Here is a 17711-nt window from a genome sequence, read left to right as displayed (position 1 = left end):
CTCTTGTTCTGGCTGCTGCTGTTCTGGGGCCTGGCCACTGCTGCTCCGGGCCCAGCTGCCACTGCCTTGTGCCTGGCCACTCTAGGCCTGGTCGCCGCTGTTCCAACATTCTGTCCCTTTTTTCTCTTCTTTTTTTTTTCTTTTTAAAAAAACAAAAACAAAACGCATTTATGTTGCAATGTTGGCTGGTGCGTTGAGTTCTGACTTAGTCTTTGATTTTTCAAGATCTTCTTTGTATTCTTTCTTAAGTAATTTTACTATCATTTGCTCTCACTTGATTTCTTCACATTGAGAACTTCTTTGGTTTCTTCCTCCTTGTCCTGGGAGCTCAGCAGGTTGGCCTGTGGCACCCCTTTGTTCTCCGCGGGCTCCCGCGCTGCTCCAGCCTGTTGCCGGGGTCGGCGCCGCCCAGGAAGCAGCCCCCGTCCTTGGCTCCGTTGCCAGCGCTCAGCAGTCGAAGGCTCAGGGGCACCCCCCCCACTGGGGGCCCCGTCGCCCGGCTCCTTGCTGGCGCCCAGCTGGCCGGTGTCCGGCAGGGGCTCCTGCTCCTCGTGGCGTTCCTCCAGTCTGGAGCTTTCTTTCTCCCTCCCACTAGGGGAGTCCAGGATCAGAGTCAACAGACTGTCCTCTGCGCACAGTGTGCGGGACTCCGGGGGCTCGGCCTTTCGCCGCGCTCCCAGGACTCCACCTCACAGCCCCGTCTCCCCCTGCCCGAGCCTGGGTCCCCAGGGACTGGCCCAGACCTGGAGTTTGGGGAGGTCTGGACTGAGGCTCAGAGCTGCCGCCGGAGGCTTTGTTTCTTCCGGCTAGGGTAATCCAGCATCAGAGTCAACATTCAGTCCTCTGCGCGCCATGTGCGCGCGACTCCGGGGGCCCCGCATTTTGCCGTCCCCCAGGATTGTCTCCCCCTGCCGGAGCCTGGGTCCCCAGGGTCTGGCACATAACTTGGGGCTCAGCGCTGCCAGTTCGGGGGTTCAGCCCAGGCTGGGGGTTCTATTTCCTTCCTGCTAGGGAACGCCAGGCAGCACCCAGCCCTCTCCTCCTCTCCGGCTGCGACCTCTCCGCGCGCGTGTGCGTGCGAGCGCGCAGCATGTCTCCGTACCTTAGGCTTTTTTTCAGCTCCTCTGATTTTCCTTCTGGTTTTCTCCCTCCTTCCTATTGTAGAGTTTTCAGTCAGTCGACTACCTGTAGCTCTGGGCAATGTCCACTCTACATTTTAGTTGTATTCCTTTGAAATTGTTGTGAGCTGCTGCGGCTAGGTGTATACCCGAGCAGCCATCTTGGATCCTCCCATTTTCAGTTTTTTGAGGAAATTCCACACTGTTCTCCACAGTGGTTGCACCAGTCTGCATTCCCACCAGCAGTGCACGAGGGTTCCTTTTTCTCCGCAACCTGGCCAACACTTGTCGTTTATTGATTTGTTGATGTTGGCCATTCTGACAGGTGTGAGATGGTACCGCATTGTTGTTTTGACTTGCATCTCTCGGATAATTAGTGACTTTGAGCATGTTTTCATGTGCATTTTGGCATTCCTTCTGTCTTCTTTTGAAAATATTCTATTTAGGTCCATTGCCCATTTCTTAATTGGATCATTCACATTCCTTTTATTTAGTTGTATCAGCTGTCTGTAGATGTTGGAGATTAAACCTTTATCAGTGGTGTTATTTGCAAATATGTTCTCCCACACAGTGGGCTTTCTTGTTGTTTTGTTTATGGTTTCTTTTGCTGTAAAAAAGCTTTTTATTTTGATGTAGTCCCATTTGTTTATTTTCTCTTTAGCTTCCATTGCCCTAGGGGCAGTATCAGTGAAGAAGTTCTTTTGGAATACATCTGAGATTTTGCTGCCTGTGGATGCTTCTAGTATTTTTATGGTTTCCCGTCTGATGTTTAAGTCCTGCATCCATTTTGAGTTTATTTTTGTTTATGGAGTAAGTTGGTGATCAAGTTTCATTCTTTTGCATGTGTCTGCCCAATTTTCCCAACACCATTTACTGAAGAAACTGTCTTGACTCCATTGTATATTTGTGCCTCCTTTGTCAAATATTAATTGAGCATAGTGATTTGGGTTGATATCTGGATTCTCAATTCTATTCCATTGATCTATATGTCTCTTCTTGTGCCAGTACCAGGCTATTTTGAGAACAGTGGCTTTGTAATACTGTTTGAAGTCTGGTATTGAGATCCCTCCTACTTTACCCTTCTTTCTCAGGATTGCTGTGGCTATTCGGGGTCTTTTATTGTTCCAAATGAACTTTTGGAGAGTTCTTTCTAGGTCAGTGAAATATGCCGTTGGTATTTTAATGGGGAGTGCATTGAACCTATAGATTGCTTTAGGAAGTATGGACATTTTGATGATGTTGATTCTACCAATCCATGAACATGGTACGTTCTTCCATCTCCTTCCATCTTCCTCTATCTCTTTTTTCAGTGTCGTGTAGTTTTCTGCATATAGGTCCTTTACTTCCTTAGTTAAATTTATTCCTAGGTATCTTAAATTTTTTGGTGCGATGGTAAATGGAATTGCTTTTTTAGTCTCTGTTTCTGTAGTTTCACTGTTGGTGTATAGAAATGCCATGGATTTCATGGCATTAATTTTGTATCCTGCTACGTTGCCAAATTCATTTATTAAGTCAATTAGTTTTTTAATGGAGTCTTTTGGGTTTTTTATGTACAATATCATGTCATCTGCAAATAAGGATAACTTTACTTCTTCCTTTCCAATTTGGATGCCTTTTATTTCCTCCTCTTGTCTAATTGCAATGGCTAGTACTTCCAGTACTATGTCAAACAGGAGTGGCGAGAGTGGGCATCCCTGTCTTGTTCCTGTTCTTAGAGGGAATGGTTTTAGTTTTTGCCCATTGAGTATAATGTTGGCTGTGGGTTTATCATATATGGCTTTTATTATGTTGAGGTATGATCCTTGTACTCCCACCTTGTTAAGAGTTTTTATCAGGAAAGGGTGTTGGATTTTATTGAATGCTTTTTCTGCATCAATTGATATGACTATATGATTTTTATCTTTCAATTTGTTTATGTGATGTATCACATTTATTGATTTGCGGATATTGTACTATCCTTGCATTCCTGGAATAAATCCTACTTGGTCATGGTGTATGATCTTTGTGATGTTCTTCTGGAGTCGATTTGCTAGAATTTGTTTGAGAATTTTGGCATCTATGTTCATGAGAGATATTGGCCTGTAATTCTCTTTCATTGTATTGTTTTTATCTGGTTTTGGTATTAGCATGATGCTGGCTTCATAGAAGGAGTTTGGAAGTGTTCCTTCCTCTTGGATTTTTTGGAATAGTCTGAGGAGGATAGGTTTTAGTTCTTCCTTGAATGTTTGGTAAAACTCTCCTGTGAAGCCATCTGGCCCTGGGCTTTTGTTTGCTGGAAGCTTTTTGATGACTGTTTCAATTTCTTCCCAAGACACTGGTCTATTGAGATTTTTAGATCCTTCCTGATTGAATTTTGGAAGTTTGTATTTTTCTAGGAATATGTCCATTTCCTCCAGGTTGTTTAGTTTGTTAGAATAGAGTTGTTCGTAATATTTTGTAACAATCCGTTGTTACCGAAAGGTGGGGTCTGTTGTTATTTCACCTCTTGCATGAAGGTCAATTTGCATATCACCTCTTTATTTTATAGGATTTTGTTCTTTTATTATATTTTATTTTATTTTAAAAAATATGTTTTATTGATTTTTATAGAGAGGAAGAGAGAAATAGAGAGTTAGAAACATTGATGAGAGAGAATCATCGATGAGCTGCCTCTTGCACACCCCCTACCGGGGATGTGCCCACAACCAAGGTGCATGCCCTTGACCGGAATCGAACCTGGGACCTTTCAGTCAGCAGGCCAGTGCTCTATCCTCTGAGCCAAACTGGTTTCGGCTCTTTTATTATTTTTTAAAAATATTTTTTATTGATTTCAGAGAGGAAAGGAGAGGGAGAGATAGAGACATCAATAATGAGAGAGAATCACTGATTGGCTCTATCCTGCACACCCCACTCTGGGGATTGAGCCTATAAACCTGGGCATGTGCCCTGACTGGGAATTGAACCAAGAACTCCTGGTTCATAGTTTAATACTCAACCACTGAGCCATGTTGGCAGGGATTTTTTTGCTCTTTTTTATTTTTTATTTTTTTTATTTTTTTAAACAACCTGTTTTCCTCACCTGTCAATTGAATATTGTGTTCTTTTTTTGTGTGTGTTATGCAAGATATGCCTGTATAATGAATATCATAAGAGTAATTCACAGATATAAGTATCTCTCTCTTTCTTTTTCCTTGGACTCAGGAGCTCAAGATCTGGAGTAGGTTATATTTCTTAACCCTTTTTTTTTTTAAATATATATTTTATTGATTTTGTACAGAGAGGAAGAGATAGAGAGTTAGAAACATCGATGAGAGAGAGTCTTCTATCAGCTGCCTCTTGCACACCCCCTACTGGGGATATGCCCGCAACCAAGGTACATGCCCTTGACCGGAATCAAACCCGGGACCTTTCAGTCCCCCGGCATATATTTCTTAACCTTTAGAAATGAAATTTTGCGCTAGATTCTTTTCCTATTTTCTCCTAATAATATTATAATTAAGTCTAGTAGGACTGATCTAGTCCATTACATATGGGAAGCTTGCAATTGTGCCTTAGTTTTGAGTTATTTCAAATTTCATTAATGAGAACCTGTCTTCTCTCAATACTGTGGCTTGTTCTCCGCCCCCCCCCCTTGCTTTATTGTCTCATTGATACTAAAATTAGTTGTATACATTCAAAGAGGAAGGGAGTTTTACAAATTATCTCCATGAAGGGCTCTTTCATCTACAGTGAATATTTTATCCTCAAAATGATCCAGAAAAAATGTTGCAGGATATTAGGCAAAAATTGCAATTGTTGTTATGGTTTTGAGATTATGTGACTTTTCCCCCCCTCTGGATTCACAATATTATAGACTGTGATAACATTAATTTAAACCTTTAAAATCATGCTTAGTAAACACAAATTGGAATAGAATCAGGGAAGAAAATGTTTTCTATGCTATTTTTTAAAAACATTAGATTCACATGTCCTTTTCTAAAACCAATTGTGGCCTCCATCTCATACTTTCCTAATATTATTGAAAGAGCTTCCTCCTCAACAGAATGCTTTAGGTAAAAGAAATCATCTTTGCAAAGAAATAGCTAGGGTTTAGCTTGAGAAATTTAAAAGGGCCTCTCTGTTTCAGAAATGTCTGACAAAGGAGATCTAGAATATCTTGTTTCATTCAAATATTTAATGGTGGTTTAAATCCTATAGTTAAAGACCATTTGTCTTCCTAATGTGACAGGTATGTACAAGATTTGTTGTCACTTTGGATCCCATGGACAACTACAGAGGACACAGTTTAATTGATTGATATAAAAAAGGATTTGTTGTTGTCCAAAACAATTTTTTTTAGGATAAAATGTACTTTTTATTGTAATGCCTTTTCAAATTAAATAACGATTCTTAAAAGGTCAAAGAACATATCATAAGAGTATCTCACACGTCTTATTTGAGAGAAGAAACTTCAAATATGATTTTAGGGTCAGTCTCCACGGAACCACATTTCAAATTTTAGCCTAGCATTCTTTTTTTTTTCTTTCTTTCTTTTTTTTTAAATATATTTTATTGATTTTTTACAGAGAGAAAAGGAGAGGGATAGAGAGTTAGAAACATCAATGAGAGAGAATCATCGATCAGCTGCCTCCTGCATACCTCCCACTGGGGATGTGCCCGCAACCCAGGTACATGCCCTTGACCGGAATCGAACCCGGGACCCTTCAGTCCGCAGGCTGATGCTCTATCCACTGAGCCAAACCGGTTTCTGCTTAGCCTAGCATTCTGATGGCTGTGGCTGTGACAGGTTGGACTATTCTCCTAGGTAAGACAATGCTGAGTGTTAAGTTTGAGGGTTATGTTCACTCAAACTCATAGGTGCCTTCTTGTCTAGTTTTTGTTTTGGTGCCCATCTGCAGGTAAGGGAATAAAGTAGCTGTTATATTTACACAATAAAATACTACATAACTATAAAAAAGAAGGAACTCTTGCCCTTTGTGACACCATAGATGGACCCAGAGAGTATTATGCTAAGCTAAATAAGTCAGTCAGAGGAAGACAAATATCATATGATCTCACTTACACGTGGACTCTAATGAACAAAATAAACGGATGAACAAGGTAAAGCCAGAGGTGTGGATACGTGGAACACACTGACAGCTGTCAGAGGGGAGGTGGGCGGAGAGGACCGGATGGGGAAGGGGAAGAGATTAATCTCTTAGCCAAAGAACATATATGCATAACCCATGGACAGAGACAATAGGGTGATGAAGGCCAGAGTAAAGAGAGTGGGAGCTGGGTGGAGGAGGGCAAAGGGTGGGAGGTGGGGGTGGAAATGGGGAACATCTGTAATGGTGTCAACAATAAAAATTATATACTTGGCGGAAATAATTTTATTTTATTATTATTATTTGCTTAATTCTTTTTTTTTAAATTGTCATCTGAGGATATTTTTCTATTGATTGTTAGAAAGAGTGGAAGAGAGAGGGAAAGACGGAGAAATATCGATGTGAAAGAAACACATCGATTAGCTACCTCCTGTACGAGCCCCGACCAGGGAGGAGCTTGCTACCAAGGCCCGTGTCCTTGACCTGGATTAAACTCAGGACCTCTTGGTAAGCAGCCTGATGCTCTATCCACTGAGCCAAACCAGCTAGGGCAGGGAGAAAATAATTTTAAATGGACCTGGAAAGTCATGCCTTCGTTGTGTTTTGGTATTTCTTTGGGTGTTGTGCTTAATGCCTTAGAAGTTTCATCATTGCCAATATTGAGTCTTGTGGTAGTAACCACTGAGTATTATAAAACCACTCCATCCCATCATCCAGGGGAGTACCTCAATCATCCAATTTTCTTCGTACCATTGGCTATAAAAACTTCCATTTCACACCTTTGTTCACTACTTGAAGGGCAATGCTCCCCAATGTCATCAGTCCTTTGTAAATGGTTTTCCTGATGGTACCATGATTTGGTATTCACTGGAGTATTATTTTAATTTTAGGGTGTTACCACCTGAAAGACAAGCTTTCAGGATGTCAAAAGAGATCATTGTTAATACTTCTGTCTGGCATGAGGCCCTGTGGCACATTAGGAAGAATCTGTTTAGGTGTTATACTAGTAGTCAAGCTATCTGAATTATTTTCCTTAATTTGGACACCTAGTAGCTGTGATGATCTCCAGGTAGCTTAACTTGCCCCAATCTGGTTTCCTTGTAAAGAAGGGCAAGGCAGGTTTTACAGACAAGGAAATTGAGGTTCTGAGCAGGAAGTGACTTCTCCTTGGTGTGGGAAGCTGGCTTAGATAACTCTCAGACTCTAACTCCATCTAGATCAGTGGTTCTCAACCTTTCTAATGCTGCGGCCCTTTAATACCGTTCCTCATGTTGTGGTGACCCCCAACCATAAAATTATTTTCGTTGCTACTTCATAACTATAATTTTGCTTCTGTTAATGAATCTTAATGTAAATATCTGTGTTTTCCAATGGTTTCTCCCACAGGTTGAGAACTGCTGCTATAGAGCCTAAGACCAGGACCCATCCAGTCCCATTTGGCCGGACCCCAGCAGCAAGCTAACCTATCAGTCAGAGCTTCTGCCCCCAGGTGGTCAGTGCACATCATAGTGAGTGGTTGAGCGGCCTTAACATATCATTAGCATATTAAGCTTTGATTGGTTGAATGGAAGACCAGAATGACCAGACACTTAGAATATTAGGTTTTTACTATATAAGATGTTTTCCCTTCCTTTGTCTCTTTATCCAAATCTTCTAAAGAGAGGGTAGTAAATTCTGTTCCATGGAAGCAGGGATATTCTAGAGTCAACAAAGGTCTGTTAACATAATCTAAAGATTCTTAAATTCTACACAAACACAACTTTTCCTTGTTCTGTTTCTTTTTTTTTTTATAAAACTCAGAATTTGAACTAGGCATTCTTCTCCATAGTTGTTCTGGCCCTGAGAGTCTGCACCTGTCATTATTAACTGGTTATATTGCATTTCCTTTCTGGTTCCCTTTATTTTACGTGGCTTCATAGGATAAATTATCATGAACTATGGTATAAGCAAGATGGCCAAATAAGATAACCTCCTGAGTTATCTTCTGTGACCTGAACAGCAATAATTTGGCATCAGTCTACACTCAGAAGTAGCAGCTGTGGGATCCAGGTAGGAAATTGCAAAAGCACAGTACAATCCAAGACTAACGAGAGCTGTTTTGAAACAGCTTTCCTGCATCTAGGCAACTGACTTGCTGGCCTTGGTCTCAGCTATAGACCCAGAAACAACTCCACACCCCTGAGATCTCACCTACAACCCCATTTGACCTTGGTTCTATCATTAACACCATATGCCAAGGAACCTGGGAAGAATCATGCAACCTACAGGTATGTGTTGTGTAATAGGTATACAGACCCTCATCCCACCTGTGGACCCTGAAGTGGTCTGTGAACCAACTCTAGCCCCTCTCAGGTGCAATCTAGAAGACGGAAAGGTAAGCCTACTCAATTTGTCAGACTGCAAATTCTGAAAGGTCCCTGTAATTGAGATCCAGCCAGTCCAAGCCACAGTTCATGAACAGTCTTGCTGGTATAGGGACCTGGCGGAAGAGATTCCTGTCTTCAATCCTCCAGCCCCTTAAAGCCAGAGTCCATGAGCAATATGGCTGACCCATGGATCCAGTGGGAGAAACATATATGCCATCAGAGATCCTGAAAAGCCCTCTACTCTGGTCTAGCCCCTCCAGGCACAGTTAGGGAGCAATCCAGGGACCTTGTGGGAGACATGCTAAGCTGTGTCTTTAAAACATGTCGGTAGAGCTCAGTTTTGGCTGTGGAACACAAAACAATCCTGAGGCATAATTGTAGCCCTACTCAGCCATTGTCCAGTGCCAGTCCAACCTACCCAGGGACCCATCCAGTGACCAAGACAGAGCCCTATTGAGAACCTAGCAAAGCCAAAACCCGTTTGGCTCAGCGGTAGAGCGTCGGTCTGTGGACTGAAAGGTCCCAGGTTCGATTCCGGTCAAGGGCATGTACCTTGGTTGCAGGCACATCCCCAGTAGGGGGTGTGCAAGAGGCAGCTGGTCGATGTTTCTCTCTCATCGATGTTTCTAGCTCTCTATCTCTCTCCCTTCCTCTCTGTAAAAAATCAATAAAATATATTAAAAAAAAAAAAAAAGAACCTAGCAAAGTCACACCTGTCCATGCACCAGGTAATAGGCTTGCAAAGTGAACTGAGGACCCAACTGTGAATGCTGAAGTGAACCCTTGTTCTAGCACCCCTCTACTGAACAAGGTACTAAATGCAGTTCTATTCACTAGGACCATGCTTTCTGGGGTAACAAGCATTCCACGTGTGGATCAGATGATGGATCAACAACAGTTTTCAAACTGGCTTTAACACAGCACAACTGTGATCCCAGTGATAATCCTATTAACCCAGGAAACTGACAGAAGAACTTCCCTGCCAGAGTAGTCTGTAAAAACTGTAAGAGGTGTTTTCTCCTTCAACTGTACATAAACCAACAGGAAGCTTCATGGATCATGAAGAATCAGGCAGATACAACACTATAATTTAATATAATGTTTTTTATATTATATTTTTAATATAATGTTTTTTTAAAGTTATTTTAGCCATAAAAATAACTTTAAAAAACATTATATTAAAAATATAATATAAAAACATTATATTAAATTATAAAAAACATTATATTAAAAATAACTATAGCTACTATGATTATTAGTAGATGCACATTATGAAAAAATATAAAGCCTGAGATCAATAGCAAAAAATGTTGGGAGAAAAGTAAAAGTGTAGAGTTTTCTGTATATGATTAAAGGTAATTTGTTATTGGCTTAAAATACTATTATATCTATAAGGTGTTTCTGCATGTTACTGTGGGACACAGACCGGGGATCTCTTCGGGGAAGGGCTGACAGTAAGCCATTTCTGTTTTCTCTGCCCTGGTGATTCCCTGAGACCCCACCCCACCCAATGTACAACCCACCCAAGAGTCTGCACCTGTCATTATTAACTGGTTATATTGCATTTCCTTTCTGGTTCCCTTTAGTTTATGTGCTATGTTTCTAACTCTCTATCTCTCTCCTTTCCTCTCTGTACAAAATCAATAAAATATATTTTTTTAAAAAATCTTATACCTATGGAAGAAAACAGTGGCGGGGGTAAGGGCATGGGGTAGGGGTGGGGGAACCGGATGGAGGGAAGCTATGGAGGGAAAAAGAGGAACACCTGTAATAATCTAAACAATAAATATTTATTTTAAAAAATTTCTTGCAGTATTGTCATAGTGAAATATGGCCTGATGGAAACCCCAAATGTAAAGAAATCCAGGTGTTAACATTTTTATTGGGGTTTTACCATTATACATGTGCAACAGCGAATTTAAGAAATTGTGCTCTTTTATTTTCAATGTTTTATGTTTTTCTTCTCTATCATTGTAAGAAAAATATATGAAAGATAGAGATGTGGATTATCGTATCATTTAACTGGAGAAGCAGAAATTCTAGAATACATATAATGTATAGACATGTAGATGTGTGTGTGTGTGTGTGTGTGTGTGTGTGTGTGTGTGTGTGTACTTGTATGTGTTTGTGATTTGACTTTATACAATTGTGAGGACTGAGTAAGCAGCCTTTGTATGGCTGTCATCTCCAGGTCTGATGTGGGAGTTTTCAAGCCTGGAAGGCAGGTAGCTAGGAATGCAAGATGAAAGTAAAGGGGAGGAAAGGCAAGGACAAGCTGAGCCCCAGGAGAATGAGCTAAAGCCCATGAGAACTGATTGAAATCTGTCTCTGATTCTGAGCAGAAGCCAGGGCACCTTGACATAGTGTTGAGAAGCCAAAGAAGAGCCAGGGAAAGGTGGAAACCCTGCAGGCCTGCCAGCTGACCTCACACCCACAGGTAAGCCAGCAGATCAGTTAAAATGCCTGCAAGTTGCAAAATGGCTGCTGCTTCGCTTCTGCCCTTCAGCTCTCTTATGACAACACAACCAAAACCAAACAGGAGAGCAAAATCTGAGAAATGGAGTTTGGATTAACAAAGTTCACACATAACAAAGCCACCAGTAACCAACTCCAACATTGATTGATTCATTCAATCCTTCATCATTGCAAATCCTGATCTTTGATATTGGCATTGCAGTTGCCTGGGGCTTACCCAGCATCAATCTGACCGTTTCTCTAAGAACGGTTCATCCTCTCTCTCTCTCTCTCTCTCTCTCTCTCATTATCCATGGTAAATTTTACTTATACTTATTTTTACTTATATCTATACTAACAAAATGGGTAATATGCTAATTAGACTGGGAGACCTTCTGGACGTCCTTCGGACAAAGCCATGGTGGTGGGTAAATAGGCCGGTGTATGTGTGGGGGTAGCAGTCAGGGCCAGCAGGCCAGCAAGGGGGCAGTTGAGAGCAGTTGGGGGTGAGCTGGCTGGTGGAGGGGAGCAGTTGGGGGTAATAAGGCCAGTATGGGGGGCAGTTGGGGTGAGCAGGCTGGCAAAGGGGGAAGTTGGGGTGAATAGGCCAGTGAAGGAAGGGAGATAGGGGTGAGCAGGCCAGAAAGGGGGGCAGTTGGAAGAAATCAGGCCAGCATGCAGAGTGGTTAGGGGCAATTAAGCAGGCAGGCAGGTGAGCAATTAGGGGCCAGCAGTCCCAGATTGCAAGAATGTCAGACTGCCAGTTTAGGCCCGATCCCTATGGGTCCCAGATTGGAGAGGATGCAGGCCCGGCTGAGGGACACTCCCCCTCCCCACCCCTGTGCACGAATTTTGTGCACTGGGCCACTAGTATTATTATAATTGCCTTTTATAGTTAGTCCCTCTCTGACCACCAACACTGTTTTTAATAGGAATGAAAAAAGAAGCTCTAAGAAATATGATAAATGCAGGGACCAAAAGTAACCTCACAGGGTGATCTGATCATGAATTCCTAACTGGGCAGGCCATGCTGGGTAGTCATACACCAATAACATACCTTCCTTAGTAAAAGGTTATATTTGTTTTAAGCAAGCCTTGTTCATTGTTCATGTGCATCTAGCTTAACCCACTTTTGAAATTCCAGAAGTAATTCTTTTTTCAGACCCCTCAGAGGTGTTCCTACCTTCAAGGGAGCATATACCTTGTAGTCCAATCTTAGATATTTTCCGTAACTTGCTTTCTTCCACGATCAGGAATCTTCCTGCCCTGGCCAGGTTGCTCAGTTGGTTAGAGCATCATCCCTATATGCCAAGATTGTGGGTTTGATACCCTGTCTGAGACATATAAGAATCAACCAATCCTATCTAATAAAATAGTAATACGCAAATTGACCATCACTCCAACACACAAGATGGCTGCTCCAATGTGGTCAAAGATCTTGCCCTCATGTGGACACAAGAATGCAGCCACAAGATGGCCAGCAGGGGAGAGCAGTTGCAAGGGACCAGGCCTGCAAGGGAGGAGAGTTGAGGGTTATCAAGTCTGCAGGGGAGGGCAGTTAGGGGTGACCAGGCCAGCAGAAGAGGGAAGTTGGGGGCGACTGGGCCTGCAGGGAAGGGAAGTTGGGGGGACCTAGGCCTTCAGGGGAGAGTAGTTGGGGGGGGTGGGAGGGAAGGAGGACCAGGCCTGCAGGGGAGGGCAGTTAGGAGCAATCAGGCCTGTAGAGGAGGGCAGTTAGAGGCAAACAGGTTGGCAGGGGAGTGGCTGATCAGGCTGGCAAGCAGATCAAGGGGGTGATCAGGGGATGATCAGACTGGCAGGCAGAAGTAGTTGGGGGCAATCAGGGAGGCAGGCAGGCGAGCAGTTGGGAGCCAGCAGTTCTGGATTGTGAGAGGGATGTCTGATTGACCGTTTAGGCCTGATCATACTGGGCCCGGCAGCTCCGGGCCTGGCTGCTCCCAGCCTGGCTGCTGCTGCTCTGGGCCTGGATGCTCCAGACCAGGCTTCTCAGGGTCCGGACTGGCCGCTACCAGCCTGGCTGCTCCGGGCTTGGTTGCTGTTGCTCTGGGTCTGGCTGCTCCCGACCCGGCTGCTCTGGGCCCAGTTGCTCCGGGCCTGGCCACTCCTGGCCTGGCTGCTGCTGCTCCAGGTCTGGCCACTCCCGGCCTGGCTGCTCTGGGCTTGGCCGCTGCTGCCCCAGGCCTGGCTGCTCCGGACCTGGCTGTTGCTGTTCTGGTTCTGGCTGCTGCTGCTCCGGGACCTGGCTGCTGCTGCTTTGGGCCCAGCTGCCACTGCCCTGGGCCTGGCCACTCTGGGCCTTGCCACCGCTGCTCCAACATTCTGTCTTTAAAAAAAAAAAAAAAAAAAAAAACACACACATGCATTTATGTTGCAATGTTGGCTGCTGAGTTGAGTTCTGTCTTTTTTATTTTTATTTTTATTGATTTTGTACAGAGAGGAAGGGAGAGAGAGATAGAGAGTTAGAAACATCGATGAGAGAGAGTCATCAATCAGCTGCCTCTTGCACACCCCCTACTGGGGATATGCCCGCAACCAAGGTACATGCCCTTGACCGGAATCGAACCCGGGACCCTTCAGTCCCCAAGCCGATGCTCTATCCATTGAGCCAAACCGGTCCCGACGAGTTCTGTCTTAATCTTGGATTTTTTAAGATCTTCTTTTTATTCTTTCTTAAGTAATTTTACTGTCTTTTGCTATAACTTGATTTCTTCACATTAAAAACTTCTTTGGTTTCTTCCTCCTCGTCCTGGAAGCTCAGCAGGCTGGCCTGCGGCACCCCTTTGTTCTCGGTGGCCTTCTGTGCAGCTTCAGCCTGTTGCCGGGTCGGCGCCACCCAGGAAGCAGCCCCTGGCCTCGGCTCCGTGGCCTGCGATCAGCAGTCGAGGGGCCAGCGGCACCTCCCCCCCAGGGGCCCTGTCGCCCAGCTCCTTGCTGGTGCCCAGCTTGCTGGTGCCCGGTAGCAGCTCCCACTCCTCATCGCGTTCTTCCCAGACTGGAGCTTTTGTCTCCTTCCCGCTTGGGGAGTCTAGCATCAGAGTCAACAGACTGTCCTCTGAGCGCACGCAATGTGCGTGACTCTGGGGGCTCTGCTTTTCGCCGCTCCCCTGGGATTCTGCCTCACAGCTCCGTCTCCCTCTGTTTGAGCCTGGGTCCCCAGGGTCTGGCCTAGAACTGGGGTTCAGCCCAGTCCGGGGCTTTTATTTCCTTCCTGCTAGGGAACGCCAGCAAGGAACTCAGCCTCCCCCTCCTCTCTGGCTCCGTCCTCTCCTTGCCCATGCAGCATGTCTCCATACCTTAGGCTTTTACAGCTCCTCTGATTTTCTTTCTGGTTTTCTCTTTCCTTCTTGTTGTAGAATTTTCAGTCAGTTGATTTCCTGTAGCTCTGGGCAATGTCCATTTTATATTTTAGTTGTATTTTATTGAAATTGTTGTGTGCCGCTGCGGTTAGGTGTTTACCTGTGCAGCCATCTTGGATCCTCCTCAAAACAATTATCTTTTAACCTAGGCTTTGGAATTTGAATTTTTTGTTTCTTTCATATTCTTTATTTCTTGATGTAGTAGTTTTCTAAGTTTCATAACAAATTGCTACAAGCTTAGCAGTGAAAAACAGCACCCATTCATTGTCTTCCAGCATGGTGTGGCTGATTCTCTGTTCAGGATCTCACAAGGCTGAAACCAAAGTGTTGGTGGGGCTGCATTCTTTCCAGAAGTTCTAGGGAAGAATCTCCTGCCATACCCATTCAAGATGTTGGTAGAATTTAGTTCCTTTTGTTTTCGATGTGACATTCACATTTCCAAGCAGGCAACTGCATGTGCAGTTCTCATGCGTTTAGTCTGTACTAGTTACCTTGGGACTGCTGTAACAAATACCACCAACTGACTTAAGACAATAGAAATTTATTTTCTCACAGTTCTAGAGTCTAGAGGTTGGAAATGAAGGTGTTGATAGGTCCACACTGCTTTTGAAACTTTAGGAAAGAGCCCTTCATTACCTCTTCCTTGCTTCCTGCAATTCTTGGTATTCCTTGGCTTGTAGCTGCATCTCCCCAATCTCTGTCTCTATCGTCCCATGGCTTTCTTCCCTGTGTCTCTGTATCCAAATCTCCCTCTTATTTCTCTCACAGAGACACTGAGGCAGGATAGTAAGAAAGTAGTAAAATTCCTACTTTAGTAGGAACTTTAGTAGAATAAAGGAAACTGAGACAAAATAATTAGACAGGACAAACAATATGAGCAATTTACAGCCAGCTAATGAATCACAAAGTTTTATCTTGACTAAACAAGGACACAGGTGCAAATGGTTAATGCATTCCAGACTCCCAGACTGGCCTCTGCCCCAGTACCTCTGAACTAACATTCTTCAAAAATAAAACTAACCGGAAAATAACCCTGACCTTTTTACACACATTTTGATGAATCAACATATTAAAGAACACATCTGAAAAGCTAATTAATATTCTGTTAAAACCCTCCCTAGGATTCCAGCCAGCCAGCCAGCCAATGAGAGATAAAAAAATGCTTCAAGATAAATAATCTGGGGAGAGCTCTCCCTCCTTGGGGCACATTCTAACCTTTTCCTTCCCTGACTTTCCTTTCCCCCTGGCATCTTCTAAACTCCAAGGGCCTCCTGAGACTTGCAGCCAGAGGAGCAGTGGGCAGTGGCAGATCTTGCCAGTCTAAGCCCCTGAACCTGCCTCCAAGGGCCCCCTTTCTCTGACCTTTCCTCTCCTGTTGCTTCTCTTACCTTAAACCTCCTCTTTATTTCAGCTTTAATAAACATACTCTCAAAAGCCACTGGAACTTGTGTTATGAAATCTTTCCTTTGTGAAGTCAAGAACCAACATGCTACCGGTGGACATATCCTGGGGCCAAACCCAGTCTGGTGTCAACATCAGTCACTAGATTTAGGGTCTATCTTAATCTAGCAGGACCTCGTCAAAGCTTGATTACATCTGCAAAGACTCTCTTTTCAAGTAATAACATGTCTTCTTGGGAGACACATTTCATCCACTACGGGACCTCTCTGTCTCTCTCTCCTTCCGCCAGCTAGAGAAATTTTAATTTTTAAGAGCTTGTGTAATTAGATTAGGCCCATGTGAATAATCTTTCTGTTATGGGCTGAATTGTGTTTCCCAAAATTCATATGTTTAAGCCCTAACCCTCAGTACTGTGGAATATGGCTATATTTGGAGGCAGTACCTTTTAGCATAGAAGTTAAAATATGGCCATTACAGTAGGCCCTCCTCTAATTTGACTGACATCCTTATAAGAAAAGAACGTTTGGTCACATAGATATCAGAACACAGTGAAAAGGTGTAAGCTAAGAGGGAGAGCTCAGGAGAAATCAAACCTGCCCCTATATTAATCTTGTTTTCTTTTTTGTTGTTGTTATTGTTTTTTAACCCCTACCTTAATCTTGTACCTCCACATCCTCACCACTATTTGTTGTCTGTGGATTCATTTTTATTTGTTTGTTTTTTATTGTTGACATTATTACAGATGTCCCCTATTTCTACGCATCTTTATTGATGATAGGCATTCTGACAAGAGTGAGGTGGTAAGACTTGAACCATAAAAATCCTAGAAGAAAAAATAGGAGTTAAAATCTTGGACATTTCTCATAGCAATATTTTTTTTCTGATATATTTCCTTGGGCAAGGGCAACAAAAGGAAAAATAAACAAACGGGACTACTTCAAACTAAAAAGGTTTTGCTTGGCAAAGAAAACCTACAATAAAATAAAAAGACAACCAACTGAACCATATGTCTGATTAGGGGTTAATATACAACATTTATAAAGAACCTATATAACTCAACACCAAAAAACCAAATGACCTAATTAAAAAATGGGCAAAGGAACTTAGTAGACATTTCTCCAAAGAGGATCTACAGATGGCTGATAGACATATGGAAACATGCCCAATGTTCCTAAAGAGAAACGCAAATTAAAACCACAATGTGATATCATCTCACCCCTGTCAGAATGGATTTGACAGGGGTGAGATGATATCACATTTATTTGTCATTAATAAATTAACAAAGTCATTAATAAGTGTTGGTGAGGAAGTGGAGAAAAGGGAACCCTACTGCACTGTTAGTGGGAACAGAGATTGATACAACTACCCTGAAAAACATAATGGAGTTTCCTAAAAAAAATAAAAATGGAACTGCCTTATCACCCAGCAATTCCACATCTGGGAATCTAACTAAAAAAAACCCAAACAATGATTCGAAAGAATACATGCACCCCTATGTTCATTACAGTATTATTTACAATAGCCAAGATTAGAAGCAGCCCAAGTGCCCCTCAGTAGATGAGTGAATAAAAGAAGCTGAGGCATCCTAGTCGGTTTGGCTCAGTGGCTAGAGTGTCAGCCTGTGGACTAAATGGTCCCAGGTTCCATTCCAGTCAAGGGCAGATGCCCAGGTTGCAGGCTCGATCCCCAGAGTGGGGTGTGCATGCAGGAGGCAGCCAATCAATGATTCATTGATGTTTCTATCTCTCTCTCCCTCTCCTTTTCTCTCTAAAATTAATAAAAATATATTTAAAAAAAAGAAAAAAAAAGAAAAAGAAGCTGTGACACATTTACACAGTGGAATACTACTCAGCCATAAAAAAGAAGGAAATGGATGGGCCTTGAGAGTATTTTGCTAAGTGAAATAAGCCAGTCAGAGAAGAGTGCCAT

Source organism: Pipistrellus hanaki (assembly GCF_964339955.1).
Source record: "Pipistrellus hanaki genome assembly, chromosome: 1".
Lineage (NCBI taxonomy): Eukaryota > Metazoa > Chordata > Mammalia > Chiroptera > Vespertilionidae > Pipistrellus > Pipistrellus hanaki.
Note: the sequence above shows the minus strand (reverse complement) of the source record.